Source organism: Lactuca sativa, chromosome 8 (assembly GCF_002870075.4).
Source record: "Lactuca sativa cultivar Salinas chromosome 8, Lsat_Salinas_v11, whole genome shotgun sequence".
Taxonomy (NCBI): Eukaryota; Viridiplantae; Streptophyta; class Magnoliopsida; order Asterales; family Asteraceae; genus Lactuca; species Lactuca sativa.
In genome coordinates, this window is record NC_056630.2 from 132618281 (window position 1) to 132633107 (window position 14827).

Here is a 14827-nt window from a genome sequence, read left to right on the forward strand (position 1 = left end):
AATGATTATCATCAAAACGTGTTTTGGGCCAAGTATCCTAACAAATCGGAGGGCACACCATTGTCACATCTTCAAAAGAAAGAAATCAAATTACAATGCGAAATTCAAACAAATATAATCCCCACCCCCTCCCCCCAAAAATAAATAAATAAATAAATAACTCTTCCACTTTTATTATGTAATAATAATGATGCATGGTTCTTTTAGTTATTTTTCATGCATTTGGTCATATTTTTTGGAAACCAACAATGAAGCCATGTTGCATGTGAGATGGTCATATGTAAACTAAAATTCATCGGAAAATGACTTTTTGAGGGTAACTAACTGTTTCGTTTGTTCTTATTTGGTTCTTTTTTTATACTCAATATATCATTGAACTTGTTTATGCTCATCATAACCATTTTGACCGACTTTTGACCTGTGATAGTCGGTCAAAGGGGTATGGTGAACACAAACAACGAGTTCAATGGTATATTGAGTACAAAAAAAATGGAAGGGACCAAATGAGAACAAATGCAACAGTTGGTTAACCTCTTTGATTTAAAATGGAACTCATATCAAATTTTTGGTTCCCATAATTGAAACTATGGTTACAGATTTATGATGTTCTAGTTAAATTAAACCATTCTTATTCTATCACGATCTAGTTTAGTTTGAATAGATCTATAGTGAATTTCTTTTTTTATACGGATTAGGTTCATTATGTGTTTATCAAATGGAATGATTATCATCAAAACGTGTTTTGGGCCAAGTATCCTAACAAATCGGAGGGCACACCATTGTCACATCTTCAAAAGAAAGAAATCAAATTACAATGCGAAATTCAAACAAATATAATCCCCACCCCCTCCCCCCAAAAATAAATAAATAAATAAATAACTCTTCCACTTTTATTATGTAATAATAATGATGCATGGTTCTTTTAGTTATTTTTCATGCATTTGGTCATATTTTTTGGAAACCAACAATGAAGCCATGTTGCATGTGAGATGGTCATATGTAAACTAAAATTCATCGGAAAATGACTTTTTGAGGGTAACTAACTGTTTCGTTTGTTCTTATTTGGTTCTTTTTTTATACTCAATATATCATTGAACTTGTTTATGCTCATCATAACCATTTTGACCGACTTTTGACCTGTGATAGTCGGTCAAATGTGATAGTCGGTCAAAGGGGTATGGTGAACACAAACAACGAGTTCAATGGTATATTGAGTACAAAAAAAATGGAAGGGACCAAATGAGAACAAATGCAACAGTTGGTTAACCTCTTTGATTCATTTTCCATTTACTCATTTACAACAAATCCACGTCATCTCCTGCTGATATTAATGACTTTATGATATTCATTATTGCTTCTCTTCAAAACATAACCCACGAAAGAACATTATTCATAAATATACAACTTTATAATGCACTTGAATATTTATTAGTGGAATCTTGACTAAGCAGACGCATTTTATTACTACATTTACATTTCCAATCAAATGATTTACCGTATCATGGATTATAGACAAGTTTACAAACGAGTGGAATCACAAGTGTTGTGATTTTTGAGTTTTTTAACTTTAAAATCGAATTCATGGGATAAGATACAACATCAATATGTACAATATCATGCAGCTTTTGCAGGCACATCACCATAATATACCTTGAGGTTAATGTTTATGTTGATAAATATACCTCTCACACACAGTCATATCTTTCTGCAGAGAGGTGTTGACAGCTAACCACAGTAAGCATAGCATATACAATGCTTTAACGAAGTTACTCCTCTGAAACGCTCTTCAAATACGTTATGGTCAAAGAAGGTTGCAGTCTTTGATAATTTTGCAACTTTAATTTCATTTAAATTTTCGGGGAAAATGACTCGGGAGGGTAACCAACTGTTGAGTTTGTTATCATTAGGTCTCATTCCTTTTTTGTACTCAATATACCATCGAACTTGTTCTTTGTGTTCACTATAACCCTTTGACCGACTATCGTAGGTCAAAAGGGTTATGGTGAACACAAACAACAAGTTCGATGGTATATTAAATACAAAAAAAATGACTAAATGAAAACAAACGCAACAGTTAGTTACCCTCAACAATCATTTTTCCAAAATTCATTTGTGTGTGTCGGGTTTTGCAACCCTTTTACATTGTTCATAATGGTCACATGTTGTGACATCCCCAAAATCTCGGCCACAAAAGACCGATTTCATTTATGCTTTTTAAAACATTTTCAGAGTAAATCCGTTTGATTTTAAAAGAGATGCGGAATTTGTTCCCAAAAACAAAACATGATAAAATAGATATTTATCAAAACATTCCATATAGAAATATGATTTCGTTTTATAATCAAAAGTCAGGATGTCATGTTCCGATACAGATCATAAAGAATAAACGATAACATTACAAGTCATTCAACAAATATATACATATACAGACTTGTAAACAAAACAACTTGATGATTCGCCCATCTTAAGCTCTTGCGCCACTTCCTGCAATACAAATAAACTGAGTGGGTCAGGCTTGGGAGCCTGGTGAGCATATAGGGTTTTCAAACCCACAATAATTATATTTAATTACAACAATCAACAATAAACCCGATTACCCATTCCCGTTATCCTCACCTTACGTTCCTAAAAATAACATCTATTATAAGGAACTTATTTCAGGATTTTCATCGGGACGGACATTATTGCAGAGGGGCTTCCTCAACAATAAGTGTCCTAAAGGCAACCATGTGGGGGACAGAGTACACCGGTGAACACGTCGTTCACAACACCTACAGGTAATGAGCCTGCTAGTGTTCCACAAGACAGTCTAGAATAGTCCGCGGTCGTCATCCATACTCTGCTGAATGACTAGAATAACACCAATAACACCGAGACCTCTCATCTGTTTATTTCACACCAATTATCTACCCATGTTCTACCCAACATATTAGTAGATAAAAATATACATTTTTATACATTGTTTATAAAACCTGTATAACATGCTTTAATCAATACATATTCCACATAACAGATGAGGCATACACACATAACACGTATTTCATAGAGAATATATCAGATCTATGGGATAGAGGAGAGTGAATATACATTCACACATATAACTACAAAATATTTACACGTAGCACGTATTTTATATTAAATACTTCATAATATTGCGTTGGAAAGAAAATAACTACACACTCACTTGATCAAAAGATGATAGGGCAACACTACGACTTGCAGAAGTAGTGTCTCTCCGTAGATCTGGAAGATCTTCACAAAAACCGGACTCCTTGCGGGCAGGGCTTCGGCTCGGAAATAACGCTCTTCGGGATCCTCGGGGCTTCGGGTCTCGGAAATATTACCAGGGCTTCGGGGTACAAACGGCACGCAAAACGAGGCAAAAGACTAGAGAGAAGGATGGAATTTGCAAAAGAAACTCGGCTGCCTTCGGATCCCCTTTTATAGGAGCTGAACCCTCGCACGTACGCAGGACGTACGCCTCGGTTCGTAAGTGCTTGCGTCATCGGAGGTACTCGAGTGCTGGTTTCGTCACCCTTCACTGTACGCGGGGCGTACTTCGGATAGACCGGCTGACTCCTCTTCGGATAATATCGGATGTTTAATTAAAAATAAATATTTAATATTTAATAAACTTCAAAAATTCATATCTCCTTCATACGAACTCCGTTTTCGACGTACTTTATATCCACGCGAAGGTGAGACTACACTCTACAACTTTCGTTTAGACTCCGTCGGCTAATTTTGACTTTTATTTTTATTAATTATTTTTAGGAGGTCGAGACAGAAAATTTCGTTATAAATTCATAACTTCTTCGTCCGGCGTCCATTATCGCCTAACTTTTCATCGTTTCGCTACTAACAACGAGATCTTCGATTCTCGTTTAGATTGTTTCGGCTAAAAACCGCTCGATCTCAAATCGAGTATTCGGGTTGCATACTGCCCAGTCGAAACTTCAGAAAATCATAACTTCCTCATACAAAGTCAGATTTGGGCGTTCTATACATATTCGGAAACCTCGTTTCAACTACTACAACATTATCCAAAGATATCAGGCTTATCTCACACTTTAATTTTGACGCTTATTTTATTCTTAATTCATTAAATTATAATAATTAAGAAAATAAACACATAAATCACATAATTCACATAATTCACAAATAATACATTTTTATTATTTCAAATTGGGGTTACAAAGGTTAACCTAGACTATTACATTGCTAAAAATGGCAAGCCCAGAAACACGGGCGTTACACATGTAAACTAGCTTTTTATAGATGATCCGAAGTAGGTTTCCAACATTGTTCGAAATGGTCAAATGTAAACTAAGTTTTTATAGATGATCCGGGGCAACCTTGTTGTAACCTGAAAATGAACCTTTAGCAATCACTATCTTTGTATATTCCGAAGTCAGCCTGTTCCGGAGTCAGATGGAGTTTCCGAAGTCAGAAGCCTTCCGTAGTCATTTATGTTCAGGAGTGAAGATGGTGTCCAGAACCACGTCTATGTTTCGAAGTTGATGTTGTCTGGATTTACTTTGTCAGTTTGTATTGATTGTATTTGTCATTTAGCTTGATGTTACATTTCATAAGACTAAATCTCTTTTGTCAAAATTGGATAATCTGAGTATCAGAAGTATCTATGTTATCCAGTCTTATGTATGTAAGTAAGTTTGTACGATGTTTCATGTTCTCCTATTTATAGGAGTTTTCAATGACAAATCAAACAATGGATTGTTCATTAAAAAGACAAAAATATTTCAGTTATTTCACCTTTCAAATTATTCCTTCAAACATTCTTCTTGTTCCTCGTTTATTATCCTTACTTTGATCATTGTTCTTACTCTTCATTAATATCTTGAATACTTTGTTGAATACACTAACTCAGACTTGACTGGTCTTGCCAGACTTGACTGGAACACTAATTAGCAAGCAGACATTGATCTTAAGCATTCATTCAAGGTTTTAGTTTTCAAACTTTGTCCATGTGCATCTAATCGTCCTTGTGCTATAATTGGTATCAGATCTTGAGTGGTTGTGCTTTGAATCCATAAGATCATATTATAGTTGATTCAAAATTACCTTGGTATTTCGATCATTTCTATGTCAAGGATAAAAGTTCTTCTTAATACCACTTTTGCTCGAGATATCTTAATTTCAATGGTTGCTTCTAATACTCAACAAATGTATTCAATGCAAATAACAAATAGCGTGAGTTGCCCTACATGTTCCCCGTTGCTAGTTGTTGAAGAATATGATTACTGGAAAGTTAGAATGGAAATATTTTTACTTGGAGAAGAGAAAGGTGAATCTATCTGGAGATCTGTTAAAGAAGGTCCTCATGTTCCAGTTCGAATTGTGGTCAGAGATGTTGTTGCAACTCTCTTGGGACAGGATCAACAACGTAAAGCACCTCTCACTGTTTTTAATAAGAGGTGCTTGTCTGAATACATAGGATCATTTTACTTGTCTTTATCTCTGACCACCACTTGAGTTTTTAATTTGTACAGTTCATCTTATCATATGATGTTCACAGTCCACATAGTCACAATGGTAAAATTTTCATCTCAAAACTTACTTCATAAGGTCATCCCGGAATTCAAATCCGGAAAGGTATTACATTCTTAACTTCGGAAATTCCTTCAAATGCACTCCGGAACATCTAAATGATAATTTTTGAAGTTTTTCAAACTTTGCTCCAGAAATCTTTTTCAAATGTCCATTCCGGATATCTTTCTGCTTTTTCACTCCGGAATCCTTTAAACTTCTTGCTCCATAAACCTTTATTAAAAATTTTGACTACAAAATCTTCAAAAACATTACTCCGGATCCTTTTAAGCTTACATGCTTCATTCCGGAACAAATCACATTTTTCATTCCGTAATTCTCTTTTCAAGAAATTGTTTTCAAACCTCCGAAATACAATTGTTCCGAAATCAAACTTTGTGAAGTCCAAAGGTTTATAAGGTGAAGCGTTTTCCAACGGTTACTTGTGTCGATACCTATCTTGTATCCTCAAAATCTGCACCACATCTGCACGTCCCCATAAAGCAAACATCCTATCACTCAAACGACGATTCCTTATTCTTATCTTGAGCCAATAAGAACTTTCGTCTTTATAGGTCAAATCACCCAAAAAATAGCAAAGCATTAAATGTGACCCATTTTCAATTCCGAATTGAATCATTACCCCTCTCAACCTGACCCGTTTCCATCACCTATAAATACTTTTTTAAACCATTAATTGTCACTTTCCGCTCACAAATCCTTATAAACCCTCTCATCTCCTTCAAGTGTTCTTGTGTTCTTCAAGCTCTCAACCTCTGCAATAATGACGTCTTCTTCTTTTCCCACAAAATTCGATCAAGCTTCTCCTAAAAGTACGAAAGTTGTCTCAAAGAAGAAGTCAATCAAATGATCATCATCAACAATGTCCACTGAACCTTTTCTCAAGGAAACCACTCAACTATTCTCCCTCAATCCTAATGACTACGATGAATCGATTCGAGTGATGATCGAGTTCATCGCTCATCATCCGATTGTAGTTCCTCTTTCAAAGGTTCCAGACCCTTTTATCCCTCTTTCTCTACTGCATTTGGCTTTCAATCGTATCAAGATTGAAGATGGAGTTCTGGAAACACGCATTACTAGTGATAGAATCGTGCCCATTCACAAATCGACTTTCTTGAAGGCTATTAGGGTTGCAGAAAACCCTTTAAATTTCAAAGTTCAATAACCCACGGCTAAAGAGTTTCATTCTTTTATGAATCATATAGGGTATAATGAAGAGTACAAAGCAAAAAAACTTCAAGAAATTAGTTGTGTCCGGATTGTGGATTGTATTAATGCATTTCATCGTTCGAGGTTTATCGGGCAAACATGGTGGTACAGACTTTCGGAAGTTTGCCATCAACCGTAAGGCACATGAGATCTCTAGTCCTCGCTTTTGGGCTCTCACTATTTAGAAGCTCTACAAGGAACGCCAAGAACCCATTCCTATCAGTGTCATTCCGGAAGAGGTATTTCTCTCTTTTAAAACTATAAATACCTATCGCCATCTGGACCAAAGGTCTTTCAAAACTGTCAGACGTCTACTAGAACATATGTTGGTCCTTATTCCGTCCGATTCTCCTTATCTAAAACAACATCTAGATACTTCAATTGTGTAAAACCTTACACAATCTACCCATGTCTCTAAAGGTGACAACTTTATGGACCTTGAACCTCAAAAACACTAAGAGGGGAAACTCAAAGCTCCTGGAATGAAATCAAGACCACTAGATCTCATACTTGGGGCCAAATTGAACAAAAAAACCCATGAATGGTAGATCTAAGATGCCAACGATCAAGTTCAAAGCTTTATACCTTCATTAAGCTGAAAACGAGTCATAAAAGCCAGATCCATAAGCTTCTCCTTGATCCCCATCTTTGCATCAAACTCCACCTTCTTGTAAATGGACCAAACACTCCAAAAATAAACTCCATAAGCTCAAAATGCCACCATGAATGATTAGAGACGAGTTGTCACAACTAGCATTTCCAGTTAGGAAAATCTACTCCCATGTAAACATCAGTTATTATAAAAACTTGTACTCTAAGTGAATATCATGTTATATGCTAACATGAAATCATCCATTTGAATCCAAACTCTTGATTGAAGTTCAAAACCTAATACAATACATCTCATATGTTCAACTATGGATTGAAAACCCTAAAAATCCCGGTTCAAGGTTATTATGGACTAGGATTCTCTTATTGGGCCTAATGGACCAATAAACTTTCAATTAGACTACTTTGAGCCTATGAACCCTATTTGGGATCTAATTGGACCCACATCCATGAAATTAAGGTATTTTGGGTCATATGGGCCTAGAATAACCCATCTTATTTCTAATGGGCCATAACTAGTTTCATAAGCCCTAATGGGCAGTAAACTACATCCTTGGACTTCTTTGGTCCGTGAACCCTCATAAAGGCCTAATAGGCCAAAAAAATATTTATTTTAGGCCTCATAAACTCGAAATAAGACAATAGAGGGCTGAAATCTTCTCATTTCCTTTCTCCTTACCCCATTCTCGGCCCAAAAATAATACAAAAAAAAGAGAAAGATTAATTAGCTAATTGCATGACACCTCACTATGGACTAGAGGTTACCTAGGCATATTGTCCATCATGTATCAATAAATCCCATACATCCATGCAACATCAACTCACTCTTCTCCAAGGTCAACTTTCCATTTATCTCTTATCTCTAACTATATCTCTTAGCCACAATCTCACTCTCCAGCCTCTCTCACATTTCAAGACCAACACTTATTCTCTCAACACTCTTCCACCCTTCCTCTCTCAAGAAAATCGTGGGTATAAGGAATATCACCAAGATAATCACTTCAAGCTTCACATTGTGGTAAGATCTTACAAACCCAAGTTGATATACTTCATCTATAAATTCAATCACTCCTCTTACACCCATGTTTTCGTGAATCATGCTTCTTAGAACCATCTAAGTTCGAAAACCTTCTCAAGAAGCTTGATATGGCCGAGATCTCTTCATCTCATCACCAAAAACCGAAAACTTCGAAGAAAAGTGAGTTCATACCCCCTATTTTCGATTTTTACTTGGTTTTTTTTGGGGGGGGGAATACAAGTTGTTTTGTGTAGATCTATGTGTGTATACATGATTTTGTGTGTTTTCTTTTGTTACATATGTGTTTACATGAACTAAAAGGTTTATTAAAAGATGAAGATAGTGGTAGAACATAACACTTATTTCAACATATTTCACAAGAAAACGGGTTAGAGTACATCAAGGATACTAGGATCTAAGAAAAACTTCATGTAAGGGGTTAACAATGACAAAAATGACAAAATATGGGTTGTTTATGTAACTCTCATCTAGTATGTGGTTCAAAAGGGAATTTTTGCTAAACAATGGCTAAACTCGACATTTGAAACCTTATAGGGACCAACAATGTAAATAATTTATAAATGGGCCTTATTTGGGCTTCTCACAGTTTTGGGCCCAAAATGGTAATTTTTGGTCTTTTGTGGGTTAAATTGTCATTTACAAGAAAGTTGTGTAAAAAATGTAAATTTTTATTAAAAAGGGGTCAAAGTTGCGAAATTATGAACATTTGAGCCAAAAATATGAAATTTTCTATAAATAGGCCGAAAATGAATATTTTCAAAAAAATCAAGGCAAAAATGATATTTTTGACAAAAATGAGTTAAAAATGTTATTTTTCCCCAAAACTATCCTTAAATACAAGTTTTGTCCAAATTGGGACCAAAAATGTCATTTTTACACAAATTGGGCCTTAATTGTAAAGTTTTGGCTTAATGGGCCAATAATGTCAATTTTTACAAAAAGTGGGCTTTTAGTAAATAATTGAACTAATAATTGAAAAACAATAACAAACGGGCTAACTTTGTCACTTTCTTGACATTGGGCATTAGTGGCCCATTTACATGCTTGATAGGTCCTGAACACTATTTATATGCTTATTAGGCCTCATGACCCATTAACATGCGCGACGGACCTTGGATACTATTTGTATACTATTTGGGTCTGTAAATACCTTACTTGTGAAACGGGCCTTAAATGCTCTTTTACATATATTTTGGGCCCATGTTATATAAATTCGTTCCTTTTGGACCTGAAAAATGACTTACGTGTTTAGTACGCCTTAGTGGCCGCTTACATGGTTCGTTGAGCCCGGAGCGAGTTTTATATGTTTTTCTTCGCGTAAAAATTCGATTAAGGATCTAGTGAGACATGTCGGTTGACACCTATCGTGTGTACGATCGTAGCCCGTAGTTATAACCAGAGTCTATTGGAGGGAAAGCGAGGTTTGTGTATAGATCTATACGGGGATGACACCCCACACCTCATCTGTTCGCTACAGTTAGACTACATCCGTTTAGGGTGACCAAAATCCTTATTCTATTTTCCGTCGACGTTCAACAACGCCAAGACAGGCGAAATTGTCATTAATTAGCATGGTTATAACGACTCACTTATAGGAATTAACGTTATGAAATTTACGGGAGACCATTCTCTTTTCTCTTGGATTACTCGGGAACATACTCACACTGATACTCAACCTCGGGGGTTGGTACTGTTGGGTTTTGAGCAATCTAACGCTTCCTAAGTGTGCATGCAACCCTAATAAACCTTGGATCTATGTTTGTCTAAATACATGCAAAATAATAATTTTCCAAGGTTCATAACCTATCTAACATGGCATGGGGTACTTTTAAACATAAAAGAATTAGATGACGTTACATACCTTTTGATGATGAGTTTGAATCCTAAGGAGTTTGAGGGCCAAGCACCAATAGTGTGAATGCCTCAAATGGAATCACAAAACACCACAAACTCTTGGAAAACTTTGAGAGAGAATACACACTTGTATTTTCGGCCACACACAAGCACACACACACTAGTTCACTAGTTGCCATTTCATGCATCATAAGCATGCTTATATAGTGTACATGGTTAGGGTGAAACCCTAATAACCCATGTCTTTTCCTTTCCAAGGATCCATGGGTTAAAAGCTCCATGGATCATCCATGGACTTCCATCCAAGCCTAGCCCATTAACAAATGAGTCTTAGCCCACACCATATAAAACCAATAGCCCATAATCTAATTAGTCTTCCTTTTAATCTCTAAATTAATTCATAATTAATTTAAGACTAAAACTAATTAAATAACATGACTTCATATTTATAACTTATAATATATTAATAAACATATGTGTATAACTCTCATAAAATTATCCATAAATAGTTCGGGTGAGATGCAACCCAAATGGACCATGCCAGGTCGGGTCAAGTATATACCAAATAAGTTATGGACATAGACACATTATCCAACATACTCCCACTTGGATAAGTCTAATAACTGTATTTGCCTATATAACTTCAGGAACCAACCAGCAATCGTAGCTCTCGAAAACTCCGTTGAACTATGAAGCGACATTTTAGATAAGTGATCATATAATCCTCTGTTCTCATGATATCAGCCGGACAAATACATGGAACAACGTCGTACTTATTGTCCAGCAGTTTGTTTCCCGATTTTCGATTTGTTTGACAAAGAACTTAATCGAACACATCAATTTAGTTCTGACCGGCCGGTACATAGGTCACAACAAAATCATCGAGGGGCCCAGATATCGCTTCCATTTCTAGAAGGAACAGATAAACTTCGACTCATATGCTTGTTCTACTACATGTTGAATTGTACACAAAGGCACGTTTTATAACATCAAGTTACTGATGCGTTTACGTGAAATCAATGCACAACCAACTCATAGGTAACAACTCATATCTCTAGGTTTGAAGATTTATATGATATTACCGTCTCACGATCACTCGAGATAAATTCCATGAAGTGATACAAGTGAGCGTGAGTTTATTCCAATACTCATAACTTATGAGCACTCATGAATGTTGTAGCAACCATTGCTATGACTAAACCCATTTAGCCATCTACAAACTCGATTCATGACAGTCTTGATTCATACATACTTCCAACATATGAACGACTGTGGAGTGTTTAAATAACTTAGTCATTCGAAAAGAATAACCTAGCTATTTTGGAAGTCAAAACATGCAAAGTGAAACACAATAATAATGGAATCCAATACGGTCTCAGAACCCTTTTGAATATAAATAGAACCACCTTTTATTTATCACCATATTGATTACACATTATTCATTGTATAATGTTTCAAACAGTCAACTTAAGACTTGAATAAAAACAACAGTCGTCCCATGCTCCTAGCATGTACACTTTGTTTTTCTAAACAATAGTTATGCCATACTCCAAGTATGCACACTATGTTTGTCTATGATCCTTACATTGTGATGTAGATCAATTGAACATGATTCCAATGATACTCGTTTCACAATCCCAAATCCTAATTGTAAATGTGAGAATCCCCGATTCCTATCATTTACCCAAAAAAATCTGTTAGATTTTAAACTTTTATGCAATGTTCCTCTTGTAATGATTATGCACAAAGTCACTAAAACCTTGTCACCAGTCATTACAGAGTATTCCAAAGAAGGTCAACTTCTATGGAACGGAAGTCTCATATTCAAAGTACATTGCTTTGAACATCCTTCTTGCATTAAGGTTTTCTAATCTTACATAGATTGAATAACTTCCACCTATGGAGACATTTCCATAGTCCCATTTTGACTATCACTTCCGAACAAGAGTTACTTCTTTTCAGAATATGTCAATATGGTCCTTTCCGACAACTTACATCATACTTCCAACTTTCCCTGAGCAACCAATCTTTGGCGAACCTCATATTGTCCTCGACAATTGCTTAATCACTTTAGTCATATCCAGTTCTAGACTTTTCCTTTCTCAATGCCTTAAGCATTTGCAAAAATTTAGAAAAGATGAATATTATAGCACATGGAATCGATCCTATATCCGAAGCACATGGGACACGATTCATGATGTTTGACATAAAGACATGATACTAGACAAGTCTTTTGCTACAATATTTTTTATTTGCCATGTTTTCAAAATTTAACTATGAAGAGGGATGCCGTAATCATAATCGAATTTTGAAAACGCAATATATATAGAATTTCTTCAAGTTTGAACCATTCCAACATAAAATTCACATATATATTCTTGACTAAAGATGATTAAAATCTCAATCTAAGATTTAGAATTGAAATGAAGTATAATTTCATCTCCCTTAATTATAGCAGAACAACTTTTCAACCCCTGCAACTTCACGAATTGAAACTTTGTTTTCTATAATTAACATTGCTAACTTGCAACACTAAACGTAATAATCATGCTCCCACTAACATGATGATTATCAACATAACACTTATGCTCCCACTAGCTCTGACATATTTCCAAAAATCTGCTGGACTTCTGAAATTTAGATTCATACACCCTTTCTTAGATAGCTCACATGTGTGTCTAAACAATTTTCAGAACTATGAAAAGGGATGTCGTAATCATAGTCTCAATTGCTTAGGCATTTTCCATTTCTCACAAGTCCATGTTAGTGTGCCGGTTAACCACACGCGCTCCACTAACGACTTTTGAAAATGCAAATGACACAATTGATATCTACGTAAAATCTACTTAGTGAAAGCGTTTCCTCACCATCATTTTCATGAATCGGAGAGAAACCTTATGACACTTATATTTTATAGTGTATGAGTTCCTATCCATGTGAATTTGTCAAAACCATAATCTCAAGATAAGGTTAGTGACAAATTCAGCCTTATATGGATTAAACTTGTTCAATCTTAGTTTCTTGTCACCTTGGTAGCACAAGGCCCACCAATGCTTCCAAGTTGAACTCTGATAACTCACATGCAAATTCAACTTATTTGAAGTAGGTACAGAAATAAGAATTATGTCAACACGATAGGTTGCAAACCTTAAGTCGTGTGCTAGTGATAAATTACAGGTTTTACTCTTGATTAAATCTTGAAACTCTTTCAGGATCTTTAAGGCTCTCACTGTCCCCTTGACATATAAGTTTCCCCAGTCAAGAACCATTCCTTGACAAAACAAATATTCAAGGGATAGTGCGGATTCTTATCAAGACTAACACTTCACACAATTGGTCTTAGTTGGTCTTTGTCTCATCCAAGACATCACAACTTACCAATCTCAAATGTACAAGAGTAGAAAACATTTTACTCTTACATTTGATAAGTGTTTTAAATCTTCCTTTATGTCACTCAAAGTTACAATCTTGGAGTATGACTCTAAGAATTGTTTTGGAACGAAGTATGACTCATCTTCTTGATTTTAACCAATCCAACAATTCAGGACCTCTCTTCTTAGCCATAACAATGCACTAAGACGTCCTTAGAGTACGAATTTGTGATATGGTTTCATAATCATTAAGATGATCATGAAATATGATACTAAAGTACTCTCCCATCCTTTCAGATTTGAGAAACTTTTATCTTTCTACCTAATTTGATTCTTCTCATTTGTTTTGTCATACATTGTAACCTTTCCAATGTTACATAATTATACTTAACCTCATAAGTATAATCATATTTACTAATCTTTAGTAAATCATGACAAATCAATCTTTGTGGTGGACCTTGACCAGCGCACACCCAGTGTACCTAATTCCTTAGTCCTTCGATTAACTCACATATACATGTGATCAAAGAATTAGTCTTAATTTTCAAAAATGAAAATTCTCATTCATCATACAATACAACTTGTATGATTCCAAGTTTCTGTCCAATTGAAACTTGGGTGATGAAAAATTTTCTTCATTTGGTAAATTCAGACACTACCACAAATGAAGGAATCAAATCCACTTTCCAATATTGCTATTACTGGAAACATATAAGCAACAATTTTCCACAGATGCCATTGTAAGGATATTTTTTTTAAAATAAATAAAATTAAAACCCTTTTTTTTCCTTTTATTTTAAAACTTTGCGGAAAAACTTATCCTTACAATCCACATGAAAACCTTGTTGTTATCTATTCATAAGCAATATATTATAACTCTTAAGCAACAGCTCAAAATTCTGATTACTGAACCATGCGATCGAAATCCACCTTCGCAATCAGAATCAACATATACTTATTTTAAGCTTCCTATCTTTTCTTTGATTCTTAAAAACATCAACATGTGACCCATTCACATTATGTAATAAGAATCTCCAAATAGAAACTTAATAGAGTTAGTTAGTGGACTTTACCCGAAGTAGAGTCAAACCTCTTGACTTGATCAACCTTATGACCTTTCAGGTGAATAGGGCAGCTTCGCAACCAATGCCCCTTCCTTTGGCAACAAAACACA